The following is a 27,786-nucleotide window of genomic DNA, read 5'->3' as shown; positions in this document are numbered from 1 at the left end:
ATAATAAACAAATAATAATATATTGGAAAACTTGGTGTATGAGTATTGAAAACAAATATACTTACTTTCATGACTATAGCACCCAAAATATGTCCAACATGCTTTGTAGTGCTGCTGCTTTTCATGATGACAGGGGGTTTTTTGCACACTTTACAAATCGCCATTTGCTGTTCCACGTCCTCCTCGCGATATCCAAAAAAATGCCAGATGACTGACCCCTTACTAGTTCCATTTTTAATTTGTCGCTGAAATTGACAGAGCTTACACGGTAGCCTATGCGACACCAGCGATTGCACGAACTGAGTCAGCGCTGTAAACCGAAACTAGAAAATTTTCCCGCAAGTTCCTTTCAGCACCTAGATGTCGCCTGGGATTGGTTGGCGAGTGTGTGACGTTATTGTTTTTTTTTTTGTTTGTTTTTTTACCCTTAGGCAGCCTCTCGCGTTACTGCCTGAGGGACAGGGAGAAAACCACCGGAAAAGGTTTTAAACAAACACGAAACAAACGCAAGTCGGCAGATGACCATAAAATACTCGATAGTTACAATATAATCATTTTATGTATCTCACACAGAATTTTCGGAGATATATCGAGTATATTCGATATATTGCATAGCCCTAGTCCGAATCTTCTCTTCATATATATTTTTTTATTTTCAACTAGCCAGCCGGGCTGGCGAGTGACAGGAATTACCTGCCAAATGACAAATTAAGTCACCTCGGGCGACCGGACCACCACGAATTTCGAGCCCTGATAAGATAGTAGTGAGATCAGCTGTGATGTATGGATTGGAGACAGTACCCTTAATGAAGAGACAGGAGGCAAAGTTGGAGGTGGCGGAGTTGAGGATGTTAAGGTTTGCGATGGGAGTCACAAGGTTGGACAGGATAAGGAATGAGCACATCTGAGGGACAGCACATGTGGAGAGCTTGGGAATTAAGCTAAGAGAGATGAGACTGAGATGGTATGGGCACATCCTGAGAAGAGATGCAGAGCATGTTGAGGATGGAGCTACCAGGCACCCGAAAACGAGGAAGGCCAAAGAGGAGATACGTGGATGTGGTAGAGAGGACATGAAAGTGGCAGCTGTGGTAGAGAAGGATGTGGAAGACAGGGAGCAATGGAGAAGAAAGATCCGCTGTGGCGACCCCTATTTGGGAGCAGCCAAAAGAAGAAAGAAGAAAATTGTGTTTGGACTAATGCATGACTGTAGTGGATACTGTAAAATTAAAGTTATCAGTCTCAAATCACATGGTGGTGTGTTCTGAAAATGTTTCAGCCACCACAGTCTAGGTACAGTTGTGGTCAGAAGTTTACATACAGTGACATGAATGTGATCTTGGATATGAATGTCATGGCAATATTGGGCTTTCAGTGATTTCTCTGAAATGATTGTACAACATATTTCTTTAATAGGAAAAAAAACATTAATTTGGTGCAGAAGTTTAAATTTCTTTTGGGTTTTCTGAAATCAACACAGGGTCCAATATTTACATACACTCACTTAGGTTATAAATTACGAGCTGCTGAGACTTCCATACTGTCTCTTATCTTGCCAAGGCCTCTTACAATAGTGCTTGAAAGTTTGTGAACCCTTGAGAATTTTCTATATTGCTGCATAAATATGACCTAAAACATCATCAGATTTTCACACAAGTCCTAAAAGTAGATAAAGAGAACCCAGTTAAACAAATGAGACAAAAAATATTATACTTGGTCATTTATTTATTGAGGAAAATGATCCAATATTACATATCTGTGAGTGGCAAAAGTATGTGAACCTTTGCTTTCAGTATCTGGTGTGACCCCCTTTGTGCAGCAATAACTGCAACTAAATGTTTCCAGTAACTGTTGATCAGTCCTGCACACCAGCTTGGAGAAATTTTAGCCCATTCCTCCATACAGAACAGATTCAACTCTGGAATGTTGGTGGGTTTCCTCACATGAACTGCTTGCTTCAGGTCCTTCCACAACATTTCGATTGGATTAAGGTCAGGACTTTGACTTGGCCATTCCAAAACATGAACTTTATTCTTCTTTAACCATTCTTTGGTAGAATGACTTGTGTGCTTAGGGTCATTGTCTTGCTGCATGACCCACATTCTCTTGAGTTTCAGTTCATGGACAGATATCCTGACATTTTCCTTTAGAATTCACTGGTGTAATTCAGCATTCATTGTTCCATCAATGATGGCAAGCTGTCCTGGTCCAGATGCAGCAAAACAGGCCCAAACCATGATGCTACCATCACCATGTTACACAGATGGGATAAGGTTCTTATGCTGGAATGCAGTGTTTTCTCCAAACATAACGATTCTCATTGAAACCAGAAAGTTCTATTTTGGTCTCATCCATCCACAAATCATTTTTCCAATAGCCTTCTGGCTTGTCCACATGATCTTTAGCAAACTGCAGATGAGCAGCAATGTTCTTTTTGGAGAGCAGTGGCTTTCTCCTTGCAACCCTGCCATGCACACCATTGTTGTTCAGTGTTCTCCTGATGGTGGACTCATGAACATTAACATTAACCAATGTGAGAGAGGCCTTCAGTTGCTTAGAAGTTACTCTGGGGTCCTTTGTGACTTCACCGACTATTACACGCTTTGCTCTTGGAGTGATCTTTGTTGGCCGACCACTCCTGGGGAGAGTAACAATGGTCTTGAATTTCTACCCTTTGTACACAATCTGTCTGACTGTGGATTGATGGAGTCCAAACGCTTTAGAGATGGTTTTGTAACCTTTTCCAGCCTGATGAGCATCAACAACGCTTTTTCTGAGGTCCTCAGAAATTTCCTTTGTTCGTCCCATGATACACTTCCACAAACGTGTTGTGAAGATCAGACTTTGATAGATCCCTGTTCTTTAAATAAAACAGGGTGCCTGTTACACCCTGAAAAAAGGGGAATCTCAATAAAGATGCTGGACACAGTGCTTCTTCTCTGTTAGCTTCACTGAGAATATGGAATGAAAATATTTACATAATCACAGTTTTGTTTCATTTGAATATTAGCCTTTTTTTCTTTTCATAGGTAAACACACTGGTAAGTATCATAACATTTCTCCTTTTTTGCTACAGGTCACATTTAATCAGGTAAGTATATTGTCATTTATTAAATTGTCTTACAGGTTAATTTCAATCAGGTGAGTACTCAGGTAAGTATATTCCCATTTCTTTTTCTTTCCCTTTCTTACAGGAAAAATGCTACAGGTAAACATAGGTGTGTACAAATCTTAATAATTCAACATAACCTTAAACTAAAATAAAGTGCATTTGAAATAAATTAAAGCATTGTAAACACAATTAACCATTTTATCTTTCTCTCTGATAGTGTTTGATCCCAATCATAAATAGCTACTTAAAGAATTACCTCAAATGCATGTAACTCAACAACACACATTAACAACGTTATCCACTACGTGTATCTGCTAAAGTGCTAAACGTAATCAGAACGCACACCACGCCATAATAGCTACCTGTTGTATTGTGCAATGAACCAGTGAATAATGTACCAATCAAAATAATGCTCCAAATCACTCAAAGTTCGGTCAAAGTTACTCAAACTGGACACAAAACAGTTTAACAACACATACAATCATGTAAGGGCAGAAATACTCGTTTTATACCTGAAAAAGGGGGAATCTCAATAAAGACGCTGGACACAGTGCTTCTTCTCTGTTAGCTTCATTGAGAATGGAGCAAAGTGCGCGCGAAAGCCCCCTTCTTCCCCTGTAGACTCGACCAATCGATCTCAGACACCAGGACTGAATTAGTAGATTGCAGAATCACTGATCCTTTTCATCTTTGTTCATCCTTTTAACCTCTTTTACAGGACTGGAATGTTTACATAAAAACTGTGTCTATAGTTATGAATCATAACTTATTTATTTACTAAATGAATTGATGAATTCTCTTTTGTTCATGTTTTTAAGAAATGAATTCTTTTAGCTGGATCAAAATCAACCCGTCACATGCCCACTCACACCTGATTGTCACCCCATTGATTGAAAACACCTGACTCTAATTTCACCTTCAAATTAACTGCTAATCCTAGAGGTTCACATACTTTTGCCACTCACAGATATGTAATATTGGATCATTTTCCTCAATAAATAAATGACCAAGTATAATATTTTTGTCTCATTTGTTTAACTTGGTTCTCTTCATCTACTTTTAGGACTTGTGTGAAAATATGTTGTTTTCGGTCATGTTTATGCAGAAATGCAGAAAATTCTAAAGGTTCACAAATTTGCAACACAAACTTTGTTTTACTACCAGTGGAACTGGTTCATTGCACAAAGTGGATGGAATAACGAAGAAGGAGGACTACCTTAGAATTCTTCAGCATAACCTCAAACCATTGGAAACTTGAACATGATTGGGAGTCACAACAGGACAATGAACCCAAATATGCATCAGAGCTGGTTGTGGAGGATAAAGCAGGCTAACATTAAGCTTAAAACAAGCCCTGACTTCAACCCTATTGAAAATATATGGCCCGTGCTTAAAAGTCAAGTCCATGCCAAGGGGGGAAAAAATTAACTGAACTCTGCCAATTCTACCATGAAGAGTCGTGAAATATCCAACCAGAATTATGCCAGAAGCTTGTTCATGGTAAACAAAAAATGTTTGGTCGAAGTCAATCTTGCGAAGAAACAAATATTAGGTGTGCTGTATGTAAAATTTTGACCCTGTATGTATACTTTTGACCCTGTGTTGATTTCAGAAAACCCAAAGAAAATTGTGCACTGAATTCTCTGTCTTTTTTTCTTCTTTAAGATGTATGCTGTATAATCATTCTGCCACAGAATAAGAACGGTTCAGAGAAATCATTGAAAGCCCAAATATTGCTATGACATTCATATTAGTCGTATCATTCATATCATGACATTTGTCACTGTATGTAAACTTCTGACCACAACTGTAACTAATGGGAAACACTGTATGAGCGTTGCCTCATGTTTTTAATAAATTATACAATGGCCTGTCTGATTTACCTATCTGTTTAATAATTATGACAGTCTGCTGTAGTACACTGTGGGTCAAATCTTGCTAATGACCTTAAAGCCTATCATAATGTGTGTGACATTCTTCATAATCAATAATCAACCTTAATTTGGTGTGCCTCAGCCCCAGCAAGCTTGAAAACCTCTGGTACATATGAGAGTCAGTTATGGTTGGGCAAATTACAGCAGTTTTAAATGAACATGCAGCCTAGCCTATAGCCATGTTTTAATGTCCATATTGAGCTCTTCATTCTGCTCCTTGAAAATAGCATTGCAGTCAGTTAAGGATGCTAGTGCCCAAACTACTTTTTTCTTTCAGCCGCTCCCATTAGGGGTGGCCACAGCAGATCTGTTCCGCACATTTGATTTGGCATAGGTTTTACACCGGATGCCCTTCTTGACACAATCCTCACCAAACTAGCCAGGCTTGGGACCAGCACTAAGTATGTACTAGCTTGTGCAACCCCAGTGGCTGGATATTTTACCTAATCTGCATGTCTTTGAACTGTGGGGGGAAACCAGAGCACCTGGAGGAAAATGCTGATGCCCAAACAGTATGTTGATATAGATATATATATATATATTTTTTAAATAAATCTCCCACTGTCCGAAATGCCTGAAGGGGGATTATGTCATGGCAATGTCCATCCTTCCATCTGGGAAGGATACTCACCTTCTGAAATCAACTCCTCTCTCAATTTTTGGAGGAATTTCATGGAACTTGACAGGATTCTTTGTATATGTCGGTAATATGCATATTGCAATTTCATTCAATTCCATCGCATTTTACCAGAGTTATAACATAGTTGCCAGTGGGGGATATTGTGCTCTCAGAGCACTCTTGTTTACATTTGAAAGCCTATGCCTCCTAATGCCTGCTTTTTTCCTAAATTTGTTTGGCCCCTCCTTTAATTTTTGACCTTTTTTTGTCCATGGCTTTTGTTTCATTGCTGCGCACTGCTTTTGCATTAGTTTAGAATGTTTATGTGCATTAGCTAACATGGTTGTGATTTGACCAGTGAGAACATGCCCACAGCATGCTGTCATGTGGACCCGAAATGACCAGCCCACAGAGAGGGCCAGTAAAAAGACAGCAAAGCAAAATCTCTGGTCATTATGCCCTGGCGAATAAAGATGAGCCAAAATAGCTCGTCTGTCCATACAGACATCCTAACGTATTTCTTGAGGGAATTTTCCAGCCAGGAGAAATATCCTTTAGCAAAATTCATTCCAGTATGTTGCCTTCCCTCTTTTTCAGGTTACTGACCATAGTTAGGAAGAAGTGAATCTGGTTTGGTAGGCTCACTCACCTACTTGCATGGCTTTCATAATGCTCCTAGATTCTAACAGATATATGCATCAGGACACAGATACACATGGCATTGGTCTGAACAAAGTAACATCTTCATATGAAAATAGCGGTCATCACCATTACAGTCATGGCTAACTCCATATAACCTGCATAGCAAAAAAAAAACCAGACACATACTGGGGGGTCATCCCACAATACCCCTCCTGCAACAGCCCCTCTTAAAACATTTTACAAGTACCATGCAACTGTGTGAGAAAATTATGACTAAAACTTTGACTAGAATTAGACTAAAATGAAAATTGAGTTCCACTTCTTAAATCTTGATGAAAACGAAACAAAAAAATTAATAAATAAAATAAAAAGACTAAAATGAAACTACAATTTTCAGTACAAGATGAAGTCTCAATTTAAATTTATTTAAATTCAAAATTAACACTGCAATACTGAACTAAACCAACATTAACTACTGAACATTTATGGCAAATAATGATTACTTGTACAAACAAAAATATTTTCTATAAAACCAATTTAGTGGCAGAACTGACTTTATAGTTGTGTTTTGTTTGTTTTGTTTTTTGTTTTGTTGTTTTTTTTAAGCTGTCTGTTTAGAGACCAAAACACAATGGGCAGATATTTATCAGAGAGGTCTGATTCACAGTGCAGCTTTGCCATGTCAGATGTAAAGCCTTTTATGAGAAACCTTTCCTTTGCCTAAATTCTGATAAAGCCTTGCCTGCATTTTCCTGTAGTTACTAAATTCATCTCCAAGCTTGTCAGCTGTTTTGTGACTCTAAAGATACAGTCAAGAACCTTTAATTCAACCTTCATAAGCCTTAATGTAATATTGGCACGAGCCATCGTTCTCATTTCTGTATCCCTCATTTAAAGAGATTGATTGATTGATTTAGTGAAGAAAATGTAAATGTGGTATTTTTCTACAGATATACAGGAGCATGCAGTGTGAAAAATACATCGACACCAAAAGAGAGATGCATGTGAATTGGATGAGGTGAGAAATACACCAGTTGTTGGATCTTTTTAGTGATTTGATTTTACAGCTCATAATTTGTTGGAAGAACTTTATCTTCTTGCTGTCACTGGTATCTCTGCCATGCTTTCTCTAAGTTTGTAACGCTGATCTGATTTTTACCTTTTCTGGAATCTTGCCTCATTCTTTTAGGTATGTGAATTGTGCCCATAATAATAAAGAACAGAATCTTGTGGCATTTCAGTATCGAGGGGGAATTCTGTATCGTTGCTGTCGACCCATTAACCCAGGACAGGAGCTCTTGGTGTGGTATGAAGAGGAGGGCACCAAAGAACTCAGTCCTGCACCTACAGGAACAACCAGACAGAAAGGTGTTACTATAGTCTAAGAGATTATAGAGGTTATTTTCTGCATCATCTAGTGACCTATTTCTTAGCCTAATATTGTTTCTGGGATGAATACTGTTGTACAATGGAGTCTACAATAACCAGAGCACTCTCCCAGAGAACTCATTTTGGCCAGTTCCACCAACCAGGTAGGACTTGTCTATCATATGACAATGACCAACCAGAGAGGGTGAAGTCTGTCGGCTTCCTCTGAGACACGTGAAGTCAGCCCACTACATCTCTTGCTATTGCGAATCCTTTGTAAAGTCTGGCTTTTCTCCATAAGAGTGCTAATTAATCGACATTTCTCATGAGTACAACTTAATACTGATGACAGAAGAAAAATAACCAAACGTCTTTCATTCAACATACTGAATAAACTCAGTGGTGGTTATTCTGAAATACCGTTGATTGTATTTGTGTTTCGAGCCATTTCCTGATGAGGATCATGTTCTGCCTTTAACCAAAACTCAAATGGAACAAAAAGGTCATGATGATAGTGGGCACCAAGCGAACACAGGGAAACTTCTTTTTTTCAAAGCAAGAAAAAAAGGATTGTCGCATAAACTAATTGATTTTTTTTAAATGTTTTAATGACTATTTGAAAATCATAACCCATTTCTAGGGTTACTTGTTTGAAACTGAATATATAGTAAACCACAAAATACTTTTGTATTTTTATTCATCATGCACAATTTAACCAGAAGTAGCGTAAAATGCATGCCCTGTGGATCCTGAGTGGCACAGCAGAAAAATATCCTCCCCATCATCTTCCCTATCTTTGGGAGATTGCCACATTCTAATCCTGAAGATGCCAGAGTCATCTGTGGTCAGGAGCTCAAGAGAGAAAAATTGGCTAGGCTCTCTGGGAGGGAGGGGTGACATGCTCTCTTTCTCCTCTGTTAATTACACCAGTGAGTCACGGGTGTCTGTGAGCTCATGCACATTCATATGGAAGTGAGTGGATTGGGCTTTCCTCTGAGTGTGTTACGCCACCCACTGACATTGTATGAGTAAAAGATGTGGTCAACTGGTGTTACTTGCCTCGGAGGAAGCACATGGTAGCCTTAGCCCTCCCTGGTTGGGGGTTGTTGTGTGATACGGAAGAGTAGCCTGATGGGTGGGAATTGGCCATGGCTAAATTAGGGAGAAAATCAGGGTAAATAAAGGCAAGGCAAGTTTATTTATATAGCACATTTCATACACAGTGGCAGTTCAATGTGCTTTACAGAAGTAAAAGCAGAACAGTAAACAATAGAAAATAAAATTACATAAAATAATTGGGGAAGAAAAATAATAAGAATTAAACAATAGTAGAAATAAAATAATAAAATGAAATAAAGTTCAAAAAAGGAATCAGCCTCGAGATTAATTATTATGGGTTTAACTCATAAAGTGCGCTCTTCCACGAGGATCACCAAAAATCGTCCCGCAGACAAAATCTACGAGGATCACCAAATAAAATCGTCCCGCAGACAAAATCTACGAGGATCATCAAAAATCGTCCCGCAGACAAAATCTACGAGGATCACATAAAGCGCGCTCTTCCCGTGGCTCTTCCACGAGGATCACCAAAAATCGTCCCGCAGACACAATCTACAAGGATCACCAAATAAAATCGTCCCGCAGACAAAATCTATGAGGATCACAGTAACAAAGAATTAAAGTAAAAGTAAAGTCATTAAAATCCAAGATTAAAAAGAAATTAAAATAAAGTAAAATCATTAAAATCAAAATTAAAAGAAATTATGTTTAAGGAAATTAATTACTTAGGTAAAAATTAATCAAGTGAAAGCATCTGAAAACAGCTTTGTCTTGAGCCTGGATTTAAAACTAACAACAGTAGGAGCATTTTTGATATCATCTGGAAGTTGGTTCCAAAGCTTAGCAGCATAGCAACTAAAGGCTGCTTCACCACACTTCGTTTTGACAGCTGGTATTACTAGCAAGTTTTTCTCTTGTGATCTTAGAGACCTAGTTGGTGCATATAATTGAAACATATCCAGTAGGTAGCTGGGTCCTATCCCATTTAATGTTTTAAATAGAAGAAGTAGTGCTTTAAAGTCAATTCTGTAGCTCACTGGGAGCTAGTGCAGAGACCTTAGGATTGGAGTGATATGGACTACCCTTTTTATTCTTGTAAGAACCCTTGCTGCTGCATTTTGGATTAGTTGAAGCTCTTTGATGGTCTTTTTTGGAAGACCTGTGAAAAGGCTATTGCAGTAATCAACCCTACTGGAGATGAAAGCATGAATAAGTTTTTCTCGATCATGTTTTGACATGAGACCCCTGAGTTTAGAAATGTTTTTTAGGTGATAGAATGCAGACTTTTTTACCACTTTCATATGACTGTTGAAGTTAAGTTCGCTGTCAATAAGGACACCAAGGTTTTTGACAGTATCCTTTGCTTTAAGCCCCTTAGTTTCAAGAACAGTGGCAATCCTAAGCCTTTCCTCCTTTTTGCCAAATATAATTGCTTCAGTTTTATCTGCGTTCAGCTGAAGAAAATTGTAAGACATCCATTTGTTAATTTGGTCAATGCATCTATGAAGAGACTCAAGAGGGGCATAGTCATTAGGTGACATAGCTAAGTAAAGCTGAGTGTCATCTGCATAGCTATGGAAGTTTGAGTTATTCTTAATAATTTGTCCAAGTGGGAGCATATAAAGGTTGAATAGTAATGGTCCCAGGATTGAGCCCTGGGGAACCCCACAGTTCAAGGACACAGGTGATGAACTGTGGCCTCCAATGGCCACATAAAAAAATCTTTGTTGTAGGTAGGATTTTAACCAGTTGATTACTATACCAGTAAATCCAACCCAATGCTCCAGTCGATGTAACAGTATGAAATGATCTACCGTGTCAAATGCAGCACTTAAGTCTAAAAGCACCAAGACTGATGTTTTACCAGCATCAGAATTGAGACGTAGGTCATTCATGACTTTAGTAAGAGCTGTTTCAGTGCTATGATTGGCACGAAAACCTGACTGAAACTTATCAGAACATCCGTTTAATGTCAGGAAGGCAGTTAATTGATTAAAAACAATTTTTTCAATTATTTTACCAACGAATGGCAAATTGGATATGGGCCTGTAGTTGTTGAGTACTGAGACATCCAGGTTATTCTTTTTCAGTAGGGGTTTTACAACCGCTTTTTTCAGAGATGAGGGAAACATGCCAGTTCGTAAGGAGGTGTTGATAATCTGAAGTACCTCGTCTGATATTAGGTGAAGAATAGATTTGAAAAAGACTGTAGGTAAAATGTCCAGTTCAGATGTGGAGGAGCTGAGACTTTGTACTGTTTTTCTCAGAGTCTCAACATCAATTAAACTAAATGTTGACATTGTATTACGACCCCCTCTCTCGTTATCCAATGGTTCCAGATTTTGAAGTGTTTGCACCTGTGTGGCTATATTCATATGTATTTTATCAATCTTTCCTTTGAAAAAAGATGCAAAGTCGTTGCATGTATTAACTGAGAGAAATTCAGAAGGCATTTGTTTTGATGGGTTTGTTAGCTTTTCAACTGTAGAAAATAGCACACGGGCATTGTTGATATTCCTATTAATAATGTCAGCAAAAAAAGACTGTCTTGCTTTAGAAATTTCTAAGTTGTATTTACATAACATCCCTTTGTAGATTTGATAATGAATCTGGAGTTTAGATTTATGCCATTTTCTTTCAGACTTTCTACATTCCCTCTTTAACATTTTAACTGTTGGATTTAGTTTCCAGGGTGCTTTTCCTTTGTCTATGACTCTTTTGGTTTTAAAAGGAGCAATAGCATCCATAATATGATTCATTCTTGAATTAAAAATTTCCATTAGATCATCTGCACAATCTGAAGATTGACATGGGAGTTCTGAGAGTGCCTGCTCAAAAAGAGCTGCTGTGCCATTGGTAATTACCCTCTTTTTTACAGTCACAGACTTGTTTTGAAAGTGAGGGGAAATGGAAACATCAAAGAAAACACAGAAATGATCAGATATACCCAGGTCCATGACACTAGTAGATACATTAAGACCCTTAGTGATGACAAGGTCGAGGGTGTGGCCATGGGAGTGTGTTGGCCCTTGTACATGTTGTGTTAGGTTGAAGGCATCAATCAGTGTAAGAAATTCATTTGCATATGTGTTATCTGGATTATCAACATGGAAATTAAAATCCCCAGAAATAATAAGATTGTCAAACTCTAAACAAGTATTTGACAACAGTTCCCCAAACTCCTCTAGGAACAGTGGTGCAGAAAGTCTTGGTGATCTGTAAATAGTCAACACTAATATGTTAGAAGAACATTTTAGGATTGCACTTAGGTATTCAAAAGATGTAAAATCACCAAGAGTTGTCTGTTTGTACTGAAAACATGCCTTGTATATACCCTATTTGCTATTCCTCCTCCCCGTTTATTGGCTCTTCCAACACTCATGAAATCAAAGAGTGGGGGAGTTGCTTCAATAAGAGTGATAGAGCTACTTGATTGTTCAAGCCAAGTTTCAGTAAGAAACATAAAATCCAGTTTGTGTGTACCGATGAAGTCATTAATTAAAAAAGGCTTATTAAGTGATCTTACATTCTGAAGAGCTAGTTTTACAGTGAATGTGGGGATAATTTCCACAGAAGCGTTCTGTGGTTGTTTTGGAACTGGAAGGAGATTTGACGAGTTTACCCCATTGATAGGATGAATAAGAACGCCTCTCCTTGTTAGCACAGGAATAGAAAAGTACGTCGTGGGTCCCAGCTTATTTTCAAAACTACCATCTGGACCCAGATTATATCAGTTCGTTCCAACATGAAGGTCTTCACTGCTGCTGGTGAACTGTAGCTGTGCACATGGTCCTTGAGTCTTATCTGTAATCACAGGGGGAGGGGGTGCCCTCTGTTTCTTGGGTGCTGTGGCAGTTGGATATATCATTAGAGATTTTGGGGTACACAAGGCCTGACCATGAGACAGCTCTGTGTACGGTACTTGATTTGAGTGTCCTCTTGGGCTTGCCAAAGACACTCGGCTTAAAGACAATAGTCTCTCCATTTTCTCAGGAAAACGCAGTCTGGGGGGTGAAGGAGATACAGAGGGGCTTGGGGTTACATCCACTGCTGTTGTGGGTGATTGCCTATTGCCACTCTCAGGAGGTTGTGGTGATGCTTGTTTATCTGATTGTCTTTCTGATAGTTCTGCCAGCTTACCCGTTAGCTTAGATATCATGTTGCTAGCCTTGGAAAGTGACAGGGATGTGTGTGGTGATAGATCCACCCTCTGATCATTTTCCTGAACTGTATTGGGGGCAGATGAGTCAGCATGATCCTCTGTAGTTGCTGGGGGCTTAGTTGCCTTCGTTGGTGACGAGTTTTGCTTGAATCCATCAGAGTGAGCGTTAGTCCCGCTTCTTTCTGCCTGCAGATTCACTGCTTGAGTTTGAACCTCAACAGTGTGTTTCTGTACTGTTTTTGAGTTTTTGTTGATGTACCCAAACAGAGTTTGTATCAGTGTTGTTAGCTCCTTTCAGTGCAGCTACAGAGCGCTTATCAGAAAGTGTACCCAAGGTCGGCATGGAATGGTGGACAGAGTGTTGATAATGGTCTGCCAAGACTTTGGCACCAGTCCAGCTGAGTTCTGTGCTATTTGGGCTGAAAAAGGCTTTGCGTTTCCAGAAAAGGTTAAAGTTGTCAATAAAATTAATGCCAGAGGAAAAACATGTCTTTACAAGCCAGGTGCTGAGACTGAGCAGTCGGGAAAACCCGTAATTGCCGATCACAGATCCTGGTAATGGACCACTGATAAAAAAAGGCATTCCAAGTCCGTTTAGGGCAGAAAAAAGGTCTTTGAAAGATTTCCTCACAGTGAGCTGTTCCCTGAAAACATCATTTGCTCCAACATGCACAATAATGCGTTTAATTGATTTGTAGTTTGACAGCATTTTTGAAATGTTGTCTGTAGTCTCTGAGATGGAAGCGTAAGGAAAACAGCACACAACCATGGACTCTCCTCCAATATTTTCCACAGTGAAATCACCCACAACAAGGGTTGTAGGTAGAGCCCTGCACTCCCGCGGGAGTCCCGCGGGACTCGCAGGACCCGCCGCAAAGCAGTGCGGCGCGGGACAAATTTTGAAAGCTCATTGCGGGCGCGGGCGGGACCGGAAGTGCACATATGCACGCGCGGGCGGGAGCGCACATATGCGGCGTGGGCGGGAGCCGTGATAAGCTGCAGTCCCGCTAACTAAAAATGTGTTTGAAATAAAATGTATAAATTATTAATTTATGTCTATCATATATAATTTGTGCTGGATATTTTATTTGGCATTAATAAAAACATTTTAAGATGCCTAAATTGCCAGAGGAATAGCATCTTAAATTTGCCATTGATCGCTCTAATGACTCGCAGCTCACACCCAGCTAGCAAGAGAACCCTGAGTGAAGTGACTTACGCTTGCGTTAGTCTACAACTTTAGTCAGAGAGACATGTTACACAGTGACGGTAGGCTTGACTCAATGCTATCCCAGAAATCCTTCCTGTAATATGCAAATTTGGCTGTCCAATCAGAGGTGGCCAAATTTGCATATTACAGGAAGGATTTCTGGGATAGCATTGAGTCAAGCCTACCGTCACTGTGTAGCATGTCTCTCTGACTAAAGTTGTAGACTAACTCAAGCAGTAAATCAATTCACTTCTCTTACTAGCTGTGCTTTGCAATAAAATAAAATAAACCACCATTAGTACAAACCAAGCCCATTCACTTTTTTATGCTGATCAGAGAATTACAATGGTTTTTCATATGATAAAAATGTGTGATTGGCGGTTAAATATTTTAATCGTTTCACAGCACTAATTATTATTATTAGAGACAGTACATACTGAATTCTGAAACAAGGTAAATAATAACAACGTGAGCTGTAGATATCTATGCTGAAATTCACTCAAAGTAGGGGGCGGGGCACTATCATGCTGTGTCAAGACAAGAACTTTCTTGAGAAATAATGCGAACGTCTGCATCATGCGGGATTTGCGGGCGGGAGCGGGACAAAATATGGCAGGCGGGAGCGGGACTGAAAATCATAATTTTTTTGTGGGCGCGGGCGGGAGCAGGACTGAAAATCATAATTCTTTGCGGGCGCGGGTGGGAGTGGGACTGCACAATGCGGGCGCGGGCGGGAGCGGGACTGAAAAATCCGACCCGCGCAGACCTCTAGTTGTAGGATTAACAGGTGTTGGCGGCTGCTTTCTACCTCTACTGCGAGCTTTATTTTTGTTATTCAAATTCTGCCACTTTCTAGGAACTACTGGTTCCATGTCTGTAAGGCACTGAAATCTGTTCTGGAGTGTAATGGGCTGTGTATATCTGTAGTTTTCAGCCTGGTGGTATTCATAGACTGTAGGTTTGACAGCATCAGACCGCAATGGAGTTGAAGTTAATGCCCTTTTGTTTTTGGGTCTAGCACCTTGTCTTTTCCAGCAATCAGTACTCACATTTTGCTTTGTGAAGTCAACCGATTCATCCAAGTTCCCATCATTGAGATGCTGAACATTCCCCGCATTCCCTTTAGCGGTATCGGCTGCTGGACTCCCTTCAATCCTTAATAGACGGGCATTAATCATAGATTCCAGGCTAGAAATTCTTTTTTCAAGCTCAGTCCATTTGTTACTAGAGTTCCTTGGTTTCCCCATTTTGCTATAATCCAGTCTTCTGTGTCAGTTGCTTTGTCTAACTTCTAGGTTATCTTGTTGAATGTAAGTAAAAAGAAAGCAAATAAGAAAAAATAGAGAAATAGTGAAAAAAGCAGAAAAGAGGAGTTCAGGCAGGAGCAAAGCAAAAAGCGTCCTACTCGCTTGAGTAGGAGGAGCAAAAAAATAAAAAATAAATAAAATAAACACATGCCCTATCACAACAAACACACAATATAGGACAATGCTTTCAGACCTCCCCATATTACAGAAACACACAGGAGGGAGGGACAAAAAAAAACATTTTATAATATCTTCAGTGCAATATAACTAGCTGACTGGATAGAAGTTAGTTGAACACGCACATGCAGCATGCCTGAACCAAGCAAAGTTGTTAATTGGCTAATACAATTGTCCGTCAAACCCATCAAGCATTATACAAATCAATTAGAACACATTTGCTTTATTTCAGGAGCACGTGATACAGTATTTATATTATCAACCAATTTAATAAGCAATAACATTATTTTTAGTATTAAATTCAATAATTCCAAGAGTCGTGCCATATAGAAAGAATCTTTGTTTATTTTTAACTCCTTAAACTCTTTCAGCTCAAAAATTTCAACATATTCAGGGACAAGTAAGTGGTTGCTTTATTACTACAAACCACACTGTGGCATTCTTTGCATAATACAGTAAGGACATTTCTGTAGAGGCTTTGCACCATTACATGACCCCCATAGCAATGGTAACTACACCGCCATGACAGGAGGCATGCTTGTAGTGCTTCATTCAGACGAGTTAGTTGTTATTGATCAGTATGGGAAGATTTTGCTGTGTTTTTGGATGTGTAAATCATTCTAAATGAAACAAAAGACATCAGATTTTTTAATTTACCAAAAGTAATTCATTATCAGGCAGAAAAAACGAGAAAGATTTGAAAACGTAGAAGGGAAAAATGGCTCGTAAACATATGAAGTGCAGTGAGGCGCTCAATCTTATACAGAGAGTTGAGCATAAGACACAAAGTCTAGCAAGGTGCTTATTCTTATACAGTGAAGTGAACATGGGCGTAAAGCTACAGTCACACTACAACTCACAATGCTTTGCGATGGGTTATCAATGAAAAATAGGTGTTTTGGTGATGATGCTTGGCGATATACAGGCAAACTAAAAGTTGTGGTCACACAGCAGGTGAACTCTTGACTGTCACGCCTACACACGCTCAAGCAGCCGCGCTCGCTCACAGGCCCCAGTCGTTATGGGAAACACCTGATGCTGATTTGAGAACAATTGGCACACCCATATAAGAACACAATCTTTTTGAATGTTTTTTTTTTTAAATCACTGTCATGATTCGAGCCATGTTTATGACTCAGCTTTTGGTTTTGCTTGTGTTATCTCATCTCATTATATCTAGCTGCTTTATCCTGTTCTACAGGGTCGCATGCAAGCTGGAGCCTATCCCAGCTGACTACGGGCGAAAGGCGGGGTACACTCTGGACAAGTCGCCAGGTCATCACAGGGCTGACACATAGACAACCATTCACACTCACATTCACACCTAAGGTCAATTTAGAGTCACCAGTTAACCTAACCTGCATGTCTTTGGACTGTGGGGGAAACCGGAGCACCCGGAGGAAACCCACATGGACACGGGGAGAACATGCAAACTCCACACAGAAAGGCCCTCACCGGCCACAGGACTCGAACCCGGACCTTCTTGCTGTGAGGTGACAGTGCTAACCACTACACCACCGTGCCGCCCTGCTTGTGTTATATTTTTGCAAATATCACGCTTGCTAATAAACACTATTCCTGCACTTAGATCTGTCTACCACCGCATACTTGCAAAGTCTCTGTGAAAACAGCATCCTTATATGCGCATGCTGATTGCAGTCAAATCAGCATCGGGCATTTCCCATAATGACAAGGTCCCAAGTGCGCGCACAACGTGCTCCGAAGGACCCCTGAATGTAAATGCACTTTTAAAGTCTCAGTGAAGGTTAGGCAATGACAAGCTGCTGTGTTGACGCTCATGTTCACTTCACTGTATAAGAATGAGCACCTTGCTGCAGTTTTGAAATTAATTTTTTTATTTTTGGAATTCTTACCTTTGTGGAAATGAAGTGAGCATATGATCGTATTTTTGACCTCTCCGTTCGACAGAGTTCCGCCCAATGTTTGTGCACCATTTTTCCCTTTTACATTTACAACCCTGGTCATGAAAGTGTTAGGGAATTTCCCGGAATTCCAGGTTTTTAGATATTCCGCCGGATTTTTTCTGCTAATGACCCTGAAATCCGGATATTTGACAAAACTCTTAAATCTCCGGTTTTCCGAATGGAGAAATTTATTTTTCAGATTTTTCGTGGTGTAATACTTCGCATCGTCCTTCTTCTTCTTCTTCAGGATATAATGGCGGATTGGACACCATCCGGTGTATTACCGCCACCTACAGGATATTTAAGTCCACTACTAGCCCATCAGTCTCTTAGATTCTGGCGTAAAGGCCAGAGGATTTAAAAAATCTAATTAGACTGGATGCAACTTTAGAATCCTTCAGTTGAAGCAGAACAGGGAGGGAAACAGTAGTAACACCCAAGCCGGACAAGTCGTTAAAAAACGTACGTCTAGACTCACAATATTGCACGCACACTAATAAAACATGAGAAACTGTCTCAGGAACTCTGCACACTTCGCATAATCCGTCTCTGTGTTTATTCGCATTGTCCTTGCATGGGCGCAGTCCTTAAATAGCCCAAACATAGTTCATTGATTAAAGACAGGTGTTCTTTGTTAACGGCGCACATGCCGGAGCTCGTTAGGCGCACGCGCACGCTCGCCTTCAGGACTAACACCGTTCTGCACAAGCGCAACACAATCGCACTAGAAAGCATGTTCAAGCTGCCAGTCAGTACGTTTACATGCACATCCAAATCGAGCTGCTGTCGGTAATCGAGCAAAGGGTCCCAGCAGGGGTGCCAGAGAAATCCAATCCTACATGCACACAAGGAAATCGAGCTATTGTGTGAGGTACATTGTGCACCCGAGCCACAGGTGGCGCTACACGCCCCATCGTGTTGGTACACTTCCGATTGTCGTCATGAAGAAGAGCTATTCAAGAGTATAAACAAAGTTATCAGTTCCGTGTTCACAAGAAGAACGACGACGAGGACAGCAACATCGATATATATATATATATATATATATATATATATATATATATATATATATATAATGTGTGTGTGTGTGTGTGGCAGACCACAGAGTCCAGGGACACATGTCGGCCGAAACGAATCCGAGATAATCGCAAAAGAAGCATTTTTTTTTTCGAAATTTGTGATTTTTGTTTTTTTCCATCATGTGCAAGTTGAGATCTTGAAGAATGCAATCAGTATTTCAGATAATACATTGTTTTGTTGGAAAAGCATACATTTTTTGTTGCAAATTGTCTCGTTTTTGTCAGGACTGTAGCCTGCTGGGGGTGTGGGTAAATTAACATATGGGCCATTCACATGAATATTCAAGTCATTTTTTTTTCCGCGAATCAGCTGTATGAGCCGAGTTGATCGCGTGGCTACTTAACCTGCATAGAGGCGTGTGATTTCACTATGGAATGAGGAAGCTAAACAGAGCGCAGAGGAGCAAACACCGTGAAGCAGACACTTCGGTATTTACATCGGAGATAACCATTTCTAGCAAAAAAAAAAAAACGCAACCTCGTTTTCCAGATTGAATGGAATACTTGAATGATTGGATGATGCACGGACTGTTCTAGGATTACATTCCATCGGAGGCATTGGTGTGTGCAAGGCGCCGTTTCTCTTTCTGATGGGGTAAGTTTATTAATCTAAGGCTGTGTGGTTATTTTTGCATGTAACGGAGAGTGTTGTGGTTTGGTTAAGCCTAGGTCACAACCGGACGTATGATTTTTTGGCCGTGTGATTTTTGGCGTTTCCCAAATCGCTGCGGGATTTTTTTGTTCACAGAGAAAGACGCGCGTTGGCTGTAAGTTTGTCTTGCAACCTGAAAAAAACGTAAGCACCCGTAGAGTTTGTTTGACATGAAAAAGAACCTCTGCGGCCGGTCTGCGGCTCGAAAATCAGCACATCACACGCGCGCTCTCGTGCTTTTCACACGCGCGCTCTCGTGCGTTTCATGCGCGCTCTCTGTGTGTTTCTTGCGTTTTTTGCATGTAGACCGGCTGTAGGAGCGCGTACTGTACGGCCGGTTGCGACCGAGGCTTTACATGAAACTAGTGTTGTGTTAGTTGTGTCATCATCGTGCTATCTTTCTTTCTTACGGTGTGAGTAATTTTTCAACCACAAAACGTTAAAGTATACTTTAGGACTTATTTTTGTACTTCATAATTGTTTTGGGCATACTTTGCATGGAAGGAAAATTGACGTGGTGATCTTTGTTTACATGAAAGTAGTATCGTGCTAGCTCATAGGGGGTAGGGCTTTCCTTAATGTCATGCAAATGAGCACCATTATGTGCCCGCCCTACACCCAGAGTAGCTGAGATGGAAAACTTTGAGGGCGATTTTCTCCCTTTTCTGTTTTAAGAAGTATACACTTTCAAAAGGCCACACATTCTTCAAATATTGTCAGATCTCCACATGGAAGGCATTATTGGAAAGCTTAGAAACTGTACTTTCTGAATCTGTCAATAACTCAAAATGCCCCCGGGCCAACATGTGTCCCTGGATTCTGTGGTCTGCCACATATATATATTTTCAACTCCTTAAGCTGAATGAGCATGAACTCTATCTCCTCATTGCTCCAGAAGTGCACGTTTCTACTACTGTTGTCATGCTGACCGAGGCTGTTGTGTTTCCCGCTTGTGGTCTCGTCACTCGTCACTTCCAGAAGGGGCAGTGCTGAAGTACGTAGCTTGACTATGTAGCTCGATAGGGTATACATGCACTAAGTAGCTCGGCAAAAATCGCATAATCGAGGCCGTGTAGCTCGATTACGAGAAATCAAGTTCGGTTCAATTTCAGCCTAGCTAAGGTGTTTCCATGGCATTTAGAACTTCGATTTCAGTCGAGCAACGGCAGAAATTCAATTTTCTCTATGTGCATGTAAACGCACTGAGTGTAGCTGTAGTCTTTTTAGTTGCAAATTACGAGTATTTTCTCGTGTTAATAATTCGCCATGTCAAAACAAGCAAAACTTTCCTCCTTCTTTCGACGTGAAGAGAGGTAAGCAATTTATTATATATATATATATATATATATATATATAATACATATTTTCCCCCCATCAAAGTTGCATTTTGTGGTTTGGAAGCTAAGTTTTAGTGCCGTTTCTAGAACACAACATCAAGAAAACATGGAAGAAACAGCAATAATGGAAGAGCTGGTTTCTAAGCTGCCTAAAACTAGCAATGGTAATTGTTTTGTTACATAATGCACTCAGGCTGCCAGTCAGTGTGTGACACACACACACCCTACGCCCCTGATTTATATGAGAAATTTGGTATTCATTGGTGTGTTTAAGTTTACAGACAATACGAACTAATGTAAACAATTGGCTTCAACTCACATAAATATGAATTGGAAATTTTTAGTTCACTTTAGCTTATGCAAATGCACAACTCTACTAAAAGATTGATAAACGAGGCTCAGTGTCCCCAACATTGAAACCTGAAAGCTTTAGAAACTCTAACAGACCTTTACTTTTTAACAGTAGCATTTTGGGATTTTGCTGAGTTTACCTTCAACTGTCTGATTTTTTTTTTCAAAGTAATTAACTGTGTAGCCAGGAAAATCACCGCGTTTTCTAAATGCACTCCTGAAAATTACTCATTAACTAGGGGAATTAAATTTGATATTTTTGACATGTTAATCATTAATGTACATGAAAGAAAAAGGCTTAAAAGTTATAACTTGTTTTAGTGAAAATAAGTACTAAAATGCACTAGAATGCAGGGTTTTGCATGTTATGTTATTAAAATATTTTCGGGGGACGTTGCCCCCCCCCCCCCCCCCCCATCTCAGGGTTTTTTCCTTTGCTCCACTTTCATCTCTACGTAGAAATCTCTCTATTTTGTTCCCCCCGATGAAAAATTACTTTTGGTAAATTAAAACATTTGATGTCTCTTTCATTCAGAACAATTTGCACATACAAAAACACAACAAAACCTTCCCATACTGATCAATAACAACTAACTCATCTGAATGAAGCACTACAAGCATGCTTACTGTCATGGCGGTGTAGTTACCATTGCTATGGGGGTCATGTGATGGTGCAAAACCTCTATACTGCTGCAGACTGAATTGAATGCCATTTGAACTGTTGCAGTGTGTCCCTTTTTTTTATATGCCTGCAATTGTGTATGGCCATTCTTATGTCTTAATTTATGGATGCTGGCTTTCTTTCTTTCACCATTTACATAAATATGAATCAAGTGGGTTTCACAAAATCCCACAAAATTTAATTTCATTAACTGTGTGTTTCATTGAAATTAATAAGCATTTTAAATATGGCAATCCATATGTAAAAATAAAGACCTTCTTGTGTAAATGCTTCTAGATAAATCTATTCATAACCAGATTGATAAATAAGGCCCATTGTTGTATGTTTCAGAACCTTGAATGCTCGGGCTGAATCTCCTTATTAATCCTGGACAAGATGTAAATAAGGCTAGGTGTAGGTGCATTTGGGTAATTGAGTAATCAGTCTCATTAAATCTGAAGGTTAATAATTAAAATTGAATCAGTTTCATTTGAATCGTTTTCAGTGAATCATTTTCATTGAATCAGTCTCATGTTATCATTAAATCACTCATGGAGTCAGTCTCATTAATCAGTCTCATTAATACCATTAATTTTGGTGCTTAATAATAAATTACCAAACAGCTAAATTATGGTATATTCCAAATTATGATCACTTACCATATTAAATAAATCATCTGCACCTTTTAGAATTCTTTGGAGATTGGGGACTTCAGAGATATTGGAACACAAATAAACACACAGTTTCAATAATAAATGAATTTATTATAAAGATAAAAATGGATAATGGCAGTTGAAATATATACAAACAGTGAGATGTGTGTGTGTGTGTGTGTGAGTGAAAGGCCCTATGGCCTGAGCAGAAGGCTAGCGTGGGATGCTAGCTAGGTATGTTCGTGTGTGACCACATGGGATTTGAGGAGAACAAAGGAATTAGCCTTGTGTGGCTAAGCTAAGACAAAGGGAAGCTAGCTAAGGTGTGTTTGTTTGTGGGGAGAGAGAGAGGCCTTGTGTGTGGCCTACAAAAAGGATTAGCTCTGGTAGCTAACTCCATGTGTGTTTGTGGGGGCCACACACAAGGCCTCTCTCTAAGGCTAATTTCACTAGCTTATAACAGTACTGAATCCACTGAAACCTTGATAAGGTCAAAATGTGTGATAAGGAAATTCAGGTGTTAGTCAGGAATAAAGAGAAGCATGCACAGCCTATCTATTAAAACAATTGAGAGATTAAAACAAAATATAACAATCATAAATTCAACACGGGGCGGCACGGTGGTGTAGTGGTTAGCGCTGTCGCCTCACAGCAAGAAGGTCCTGGGTTCGAGCCCCGTGGCCGGCAAGGGCCTTTCTGTGTGGAGTTTGCATGTTCTCCCCATGTCCGTGTGGGTTTCCTCCGGGTGCTCCGGTTTCCCCCACAGTCCAAAGACATGCAAGTTAGGTTAACTGGTGACTCTAAATTGACCTTAGGTGTGAATGTGAGTGTGAATTGTTGTCTGTCTATATGTCAGCCCTGTGATGACCTGGCGACTTGTCCAGGGTGTATCCCACCTTTCGCCCATAGTCAGCTGGGATAGGCTCCAGCTTGCCTGCGACCCTGTAGAAGGATAAAGCGGCTAGAGATAATGAGATGAGATAAATTCAACATGCTGCATGTCGAACAGTGTAAACAATTAAACCGTTCGAGTTTAAATTCACACTAGTTCGATAAAAGCTAATTCCTAAGACTAGTCTTTATGCCCAAAATTTGCCAGTCTTACTTAGTATCTTGCCTCTAGCAAGATTATGAAGAGATGCTCCGAGACTTTGGAGTTTCACCGTTGTGGAGCACGTGAGTCGATTCCATGAGGCGCAGAGAACTTCTTGATCCGACGCGTGGTCGCTTGTGATGAAAAGAAAGTCTCTGATCAAATAATGTGCACAGCTTTTGAGTTAAAAAGGATTCAATCGCTTCTTAACTTTAAAATAACTGCCTGGTCTGCAGTAGTACGTACTTATAAGGAACAAATGAAAACCGGTTGTAACTCGAGCTGAGTTTAAAATTTGCGCGATTCTGGATTTTTACCGTGGCCAAAGGTAAACAAAGAAAAGCACAAAACTCTGATTCTTGCAAGAAAGAAAAGAAAAGACGTCTTATCTGGGTTTGCCCGGCGGAGCGAGCGATTCTCCTTGTGTCCGTGTTGAGATCACGGCGCCAAAAGAGGAGGAGCTAGTAGTTTCCGGGTGGTTTATGCCTTCCTGGAGGATGTGACGTAGATGATCCCGCCCACGCGTGACGTAGGTCAACGCGGAAGTTGGCTGATGGGAAATGTAGTTTCTTAAAGAGAGGGACTGAATGTACCTACATAGGCTTGTTATTACCTAGACTTAACATTATATCAAACAGAAACCAACTACTCCCCCTTAGTCAGTCTGACCCACGGGGCTATGACCAGTGCTGTGCCTAGCTGTTGTACCAGCACCTTATTGAATCTACAAGTATTCCTAGCTAGAGGCTGCTGTATCTTTGTCCTCAAAGATACTTTTTTTTCTCCTCAGTCTTCATGTAGAATCTTGAAAGTTTGAGGTTCAGTAAAAATGCTCCCTTACATTGTTACTGTGGTTAGATTTTATAATCTTGTTGCATTTAATGTAAAATTTCTGATACTTTTGTCCTTTCACTTCCCCAGAAGTAAAGAACACTTTGCTGCAAGTCTTTTCCTGCCCCACATGTCCTCGTTCCTGTGCATCTCAAATTTACCTTGACCAGTGCATCCAGAGATGCCACGATGAAGAGTCTGTGAAACTTCAGGAATTAAGAGAGATTAAATATGAACTTCAAATCCCCTCCAAATGCTCCAGTAGTCAGCCAACATCAACTGATACTCTCACTTCTGACACTTCTCATAATGATGTAGAGAAGGAAATTCACCACAGCTCAGACTGCGGAAAGAGTTTTGGTCATCAGAATGCACTCAAATGGAACCAGTGCAGTCACAAAGGAGTAAAACCACAAGACTGCTCACAGTGTGGGAAGAGTTTTACTGAACAGAGTACTCTCCAAACACACCAGCGCATTCACACAGGAGAGAAGCCGTATCACTGCTCACAGTGTGGGAAGAGTTTTACTCGTCAGAGTGCTCTCCGACTACACCAGTGCATTCACACAGGAGAGAAACCGTATCACTGCTCACAGTGTGGGAAGAGTTTTACTCAGCAGAGTAATCTCCAACAACACCAGCGCATTCACACAGGAGAGAAGCCGTATCACTGCTCACAGTGTGGAAAGAGTTTTACTCAGCAGAGTGCTCTCCAACAACACCAGCACATTCACACAGGAGAGAAGCCGTATCACTGCTCACAGTGTGGGAAGAGTTTTACTTGTCAGAGTGATCTCCAAAAACACCAGTGCATTCACACAGGAGAGAAACCGTATCACTGCTCACAGTGTAGGAAGAGTTTTACTCATCAGAGTGCTCTCCGACTACACCAGCGCATTCACACAGGAGAGAAACCGTATCACTGCTCACAGTGTGGGAAGAGTTTTACTCAGCAGAGTAATCTCCAACAACACCAGCGCATTCACACAGGAGAGAAGCCGTATCACTGCTCACAGTGTGGAAAGAGTTTTACTCGTCAGAGTGATCTCCAACACCACCAGCGCATTCACACAGGAGAGAAACCGTATCACTGCTCACAGTGTGGGAAGAGTTTTACTCATCAGAGTAATCTCCAACAACACCAGCGCATTCACACAGGAGAGAAGCCGTATCACTGCTCACAGTGTGGGAAGAGTTTTACTCGTCAGTGTGATCTCCAAAAACACCAGCGCATTCACACAGGAGAGAAGCCGTATCACTGCTCACAGTGTGGGAAGAGTTTTACTCATCAGAGTGCTCTCCGACTACACCAGCGCATTCACACAGGAGAGAAACCGTATCACTGCTCACAGTGTGGGAAGAGTTTTACTCAGCAGAGTGCGCTCCAAACACACCAGCGCATTCACACAGGAGAGAAGCTGTATCACTGCTCACAGTGTGGGAAGAGTTTTACTCGTCAGAGTACTCTCCAACAACACCAGCGCATTCACACAGGAGAGAAACCGTATCACTGCTCACAGTGTGGGAAGAGTTTTACTCGTCAGAGTGATCTCCAAACACACCAGCGCATTCACACAGGAGAGAAACCGTATCACTGCTCACAGTGTGGGAAGAGTTTTGCTAGTCAGAGTTATCTCCGACTACACCAGCGCATTCACACAGGAGAGAAGCCGTATCACTGCTCACAGTGTGGGAAGAGTTTTACTCGTCAGAGTGCTCTCCGACTACACCAGTGCATTCACACAGGAGAGAAGCCGTATCACTGCTCAGTGTGAAAAGAGTTTTACTCAGCAGAGTGCTTTCCAACAACACCAGCACATTCACACAGGAGAGAAGCCGTATCACTGCTCACAGTGTGGGAAGAGTTTTACTCATCAGAGTGATCTCCAAAAACACCAGCGCGTTCACACAGGAGAAAAGCCGTATCACTGCTCACAGTGTGGAAAGAGTTTTACTTATTCAGTTACATTTAAAACCCACAAGTGCAATAACTCCGAGACATTGCATGATTTAAAGTTGTCAAATTAAATTTGTTTTTTATTCATGCTTTTGCTGAAAATGTCCTGTACTTTGATCCTAATTGTTCATATTAAAGGACTACATATTTTAAAACAATCTTAGTGATTTTTAAACAAGACTATTAATGTTTTCTTTTGATCTTATGTAGTTATTAAGTAGTCATTAATTACCACCATATAAATAATGATTCAACTGTAACACTATTATCAGTGTAGTACTGTAGCATGAGACTAATTCTTCATAGAATTATTACGGATCAGGAGTTTAATGTACTATGTTTAACGGAAATGTGGATCAAACCAAATGAGTATGTCGCATTTAAATGAAGCTATATCATTCATCCTCAGCTATATGTATCAGCTTCGTCTAACTGGTAGTGAACAAGGCATCATAGTTATTTATGATAACCTAGACATCATACAAAAACCTGAACAAAATTTCAATATGATTGAAGTTCTTTATATTAACATACATAGCAAAAAAAATAAGTCTACCCAGTCAATTCAGCTAATTATTATTTACAGATCTGTGGTCTGTGTTCTGAATTTCTTTCTGAATTTGCGGATTTCATCTCAAACTGGTTGTTTCTTTGGACAAAAAATTAATTGTCAACTTTAATATTCACTTCAATAACCCTGAAGACCCTCTGAAAACAGTGTTCGTGTCCATTTTAGATTCATTAGGGTTTAATCAGAACATCATAGGAATGACCCATAATGGTGGTCACACTCTTGAGCTAATACTTGTATTAAATATAGAAACTATAGTCTGACTTCCACATCATCTGAGGTAGCGTCAGACTCTCATCTGACTCAAAATATGTCTGAGCAATAATATTCTGTATGCAGCTTGCCACACCATCACATCAAAATTACATTTACACCAACTACTGCATGAAGATTTATCAGAAGTTTCCCCTAGTTATCAACTTGTTTGGATCACCATCAGACTCCACAGAACTTTTATCAGCTTTGAGTCAATATTCTGCGATACTTTAGATGATGTAGCTCCGCTTAAAAGAAAATGATTCAAGAGAAAAAAAAAATCTCACCCTGGTATAATGATCACACATGCAGCTTAAAACAAAGTTAGAAATGTCAAAGAAAGTTGATAGTATTCCAATTAGCATGGAAGGAGAGCCTCTTGAACTAGATAGACAAGCTCTTAATGCAGTAGATCAGTGTTTTTCTCTCTACTCTAATAGAATATAACAAAAATAATCCTAGATCCTTATACTTTGGCAATATGAACTAGGAATAAGACCACCACACACACATGCACACCTTCAATATGTAGTAGCAATGATCATGATTTTTCCCCCCAAGAACAAAATTGAAAATATCAGGCAAAAAATATCAATTTAAAGCCAGCCAATTTGATAAGTATCTGTGGGGAGAACACTATAACCACATCAGAGCAATGATTCATCTTTTACTCCCCTTTGAGAGTCTGAAATAATTTCACTTATTTCCTCATCAAAATCTTCAACTTGTGTACTAGATCTCTTACCTACATGATTCTTCAAACAGAACACTAGAAGCAATCAAAACTCTTCTAAAAAATATTCTTTTAGCAGTGGCAATGTACCCAAATCC

At 40.1% G+C, this 27,786-nt stretch overlaps 1 pseudogene; it reads left to right on the top strand.

The window, feature by feature from the left end:
* Positions 1-26,293, top strand: part of LOC132867682 (zinc finger protein 345-like) — a 116,171-nt pseudogene extending 89,878 nt beyond the window's left edge.
* Positions 26,294-27,786: the final 1,493 nt, after the last annotated feature.

Source organism: Neoarius graeffei, chromosome 19 (genome assembly GCF_027579695.1).
Source record: "Neoarius graeffei isolate fNeoGra1 chromosome 19, fNeoGra1.pri, whole genome shotgun sequence".
Taxonomy (NCBI): Eukaryota; Metazoa; Chordata; class Actinopteri; order Siluriformes; family Ariidae; genus Neoarius; species Neoarius graeffei.
This window is presented reverse-complemented; position numbering and strand designations above follow the sequence as displayed.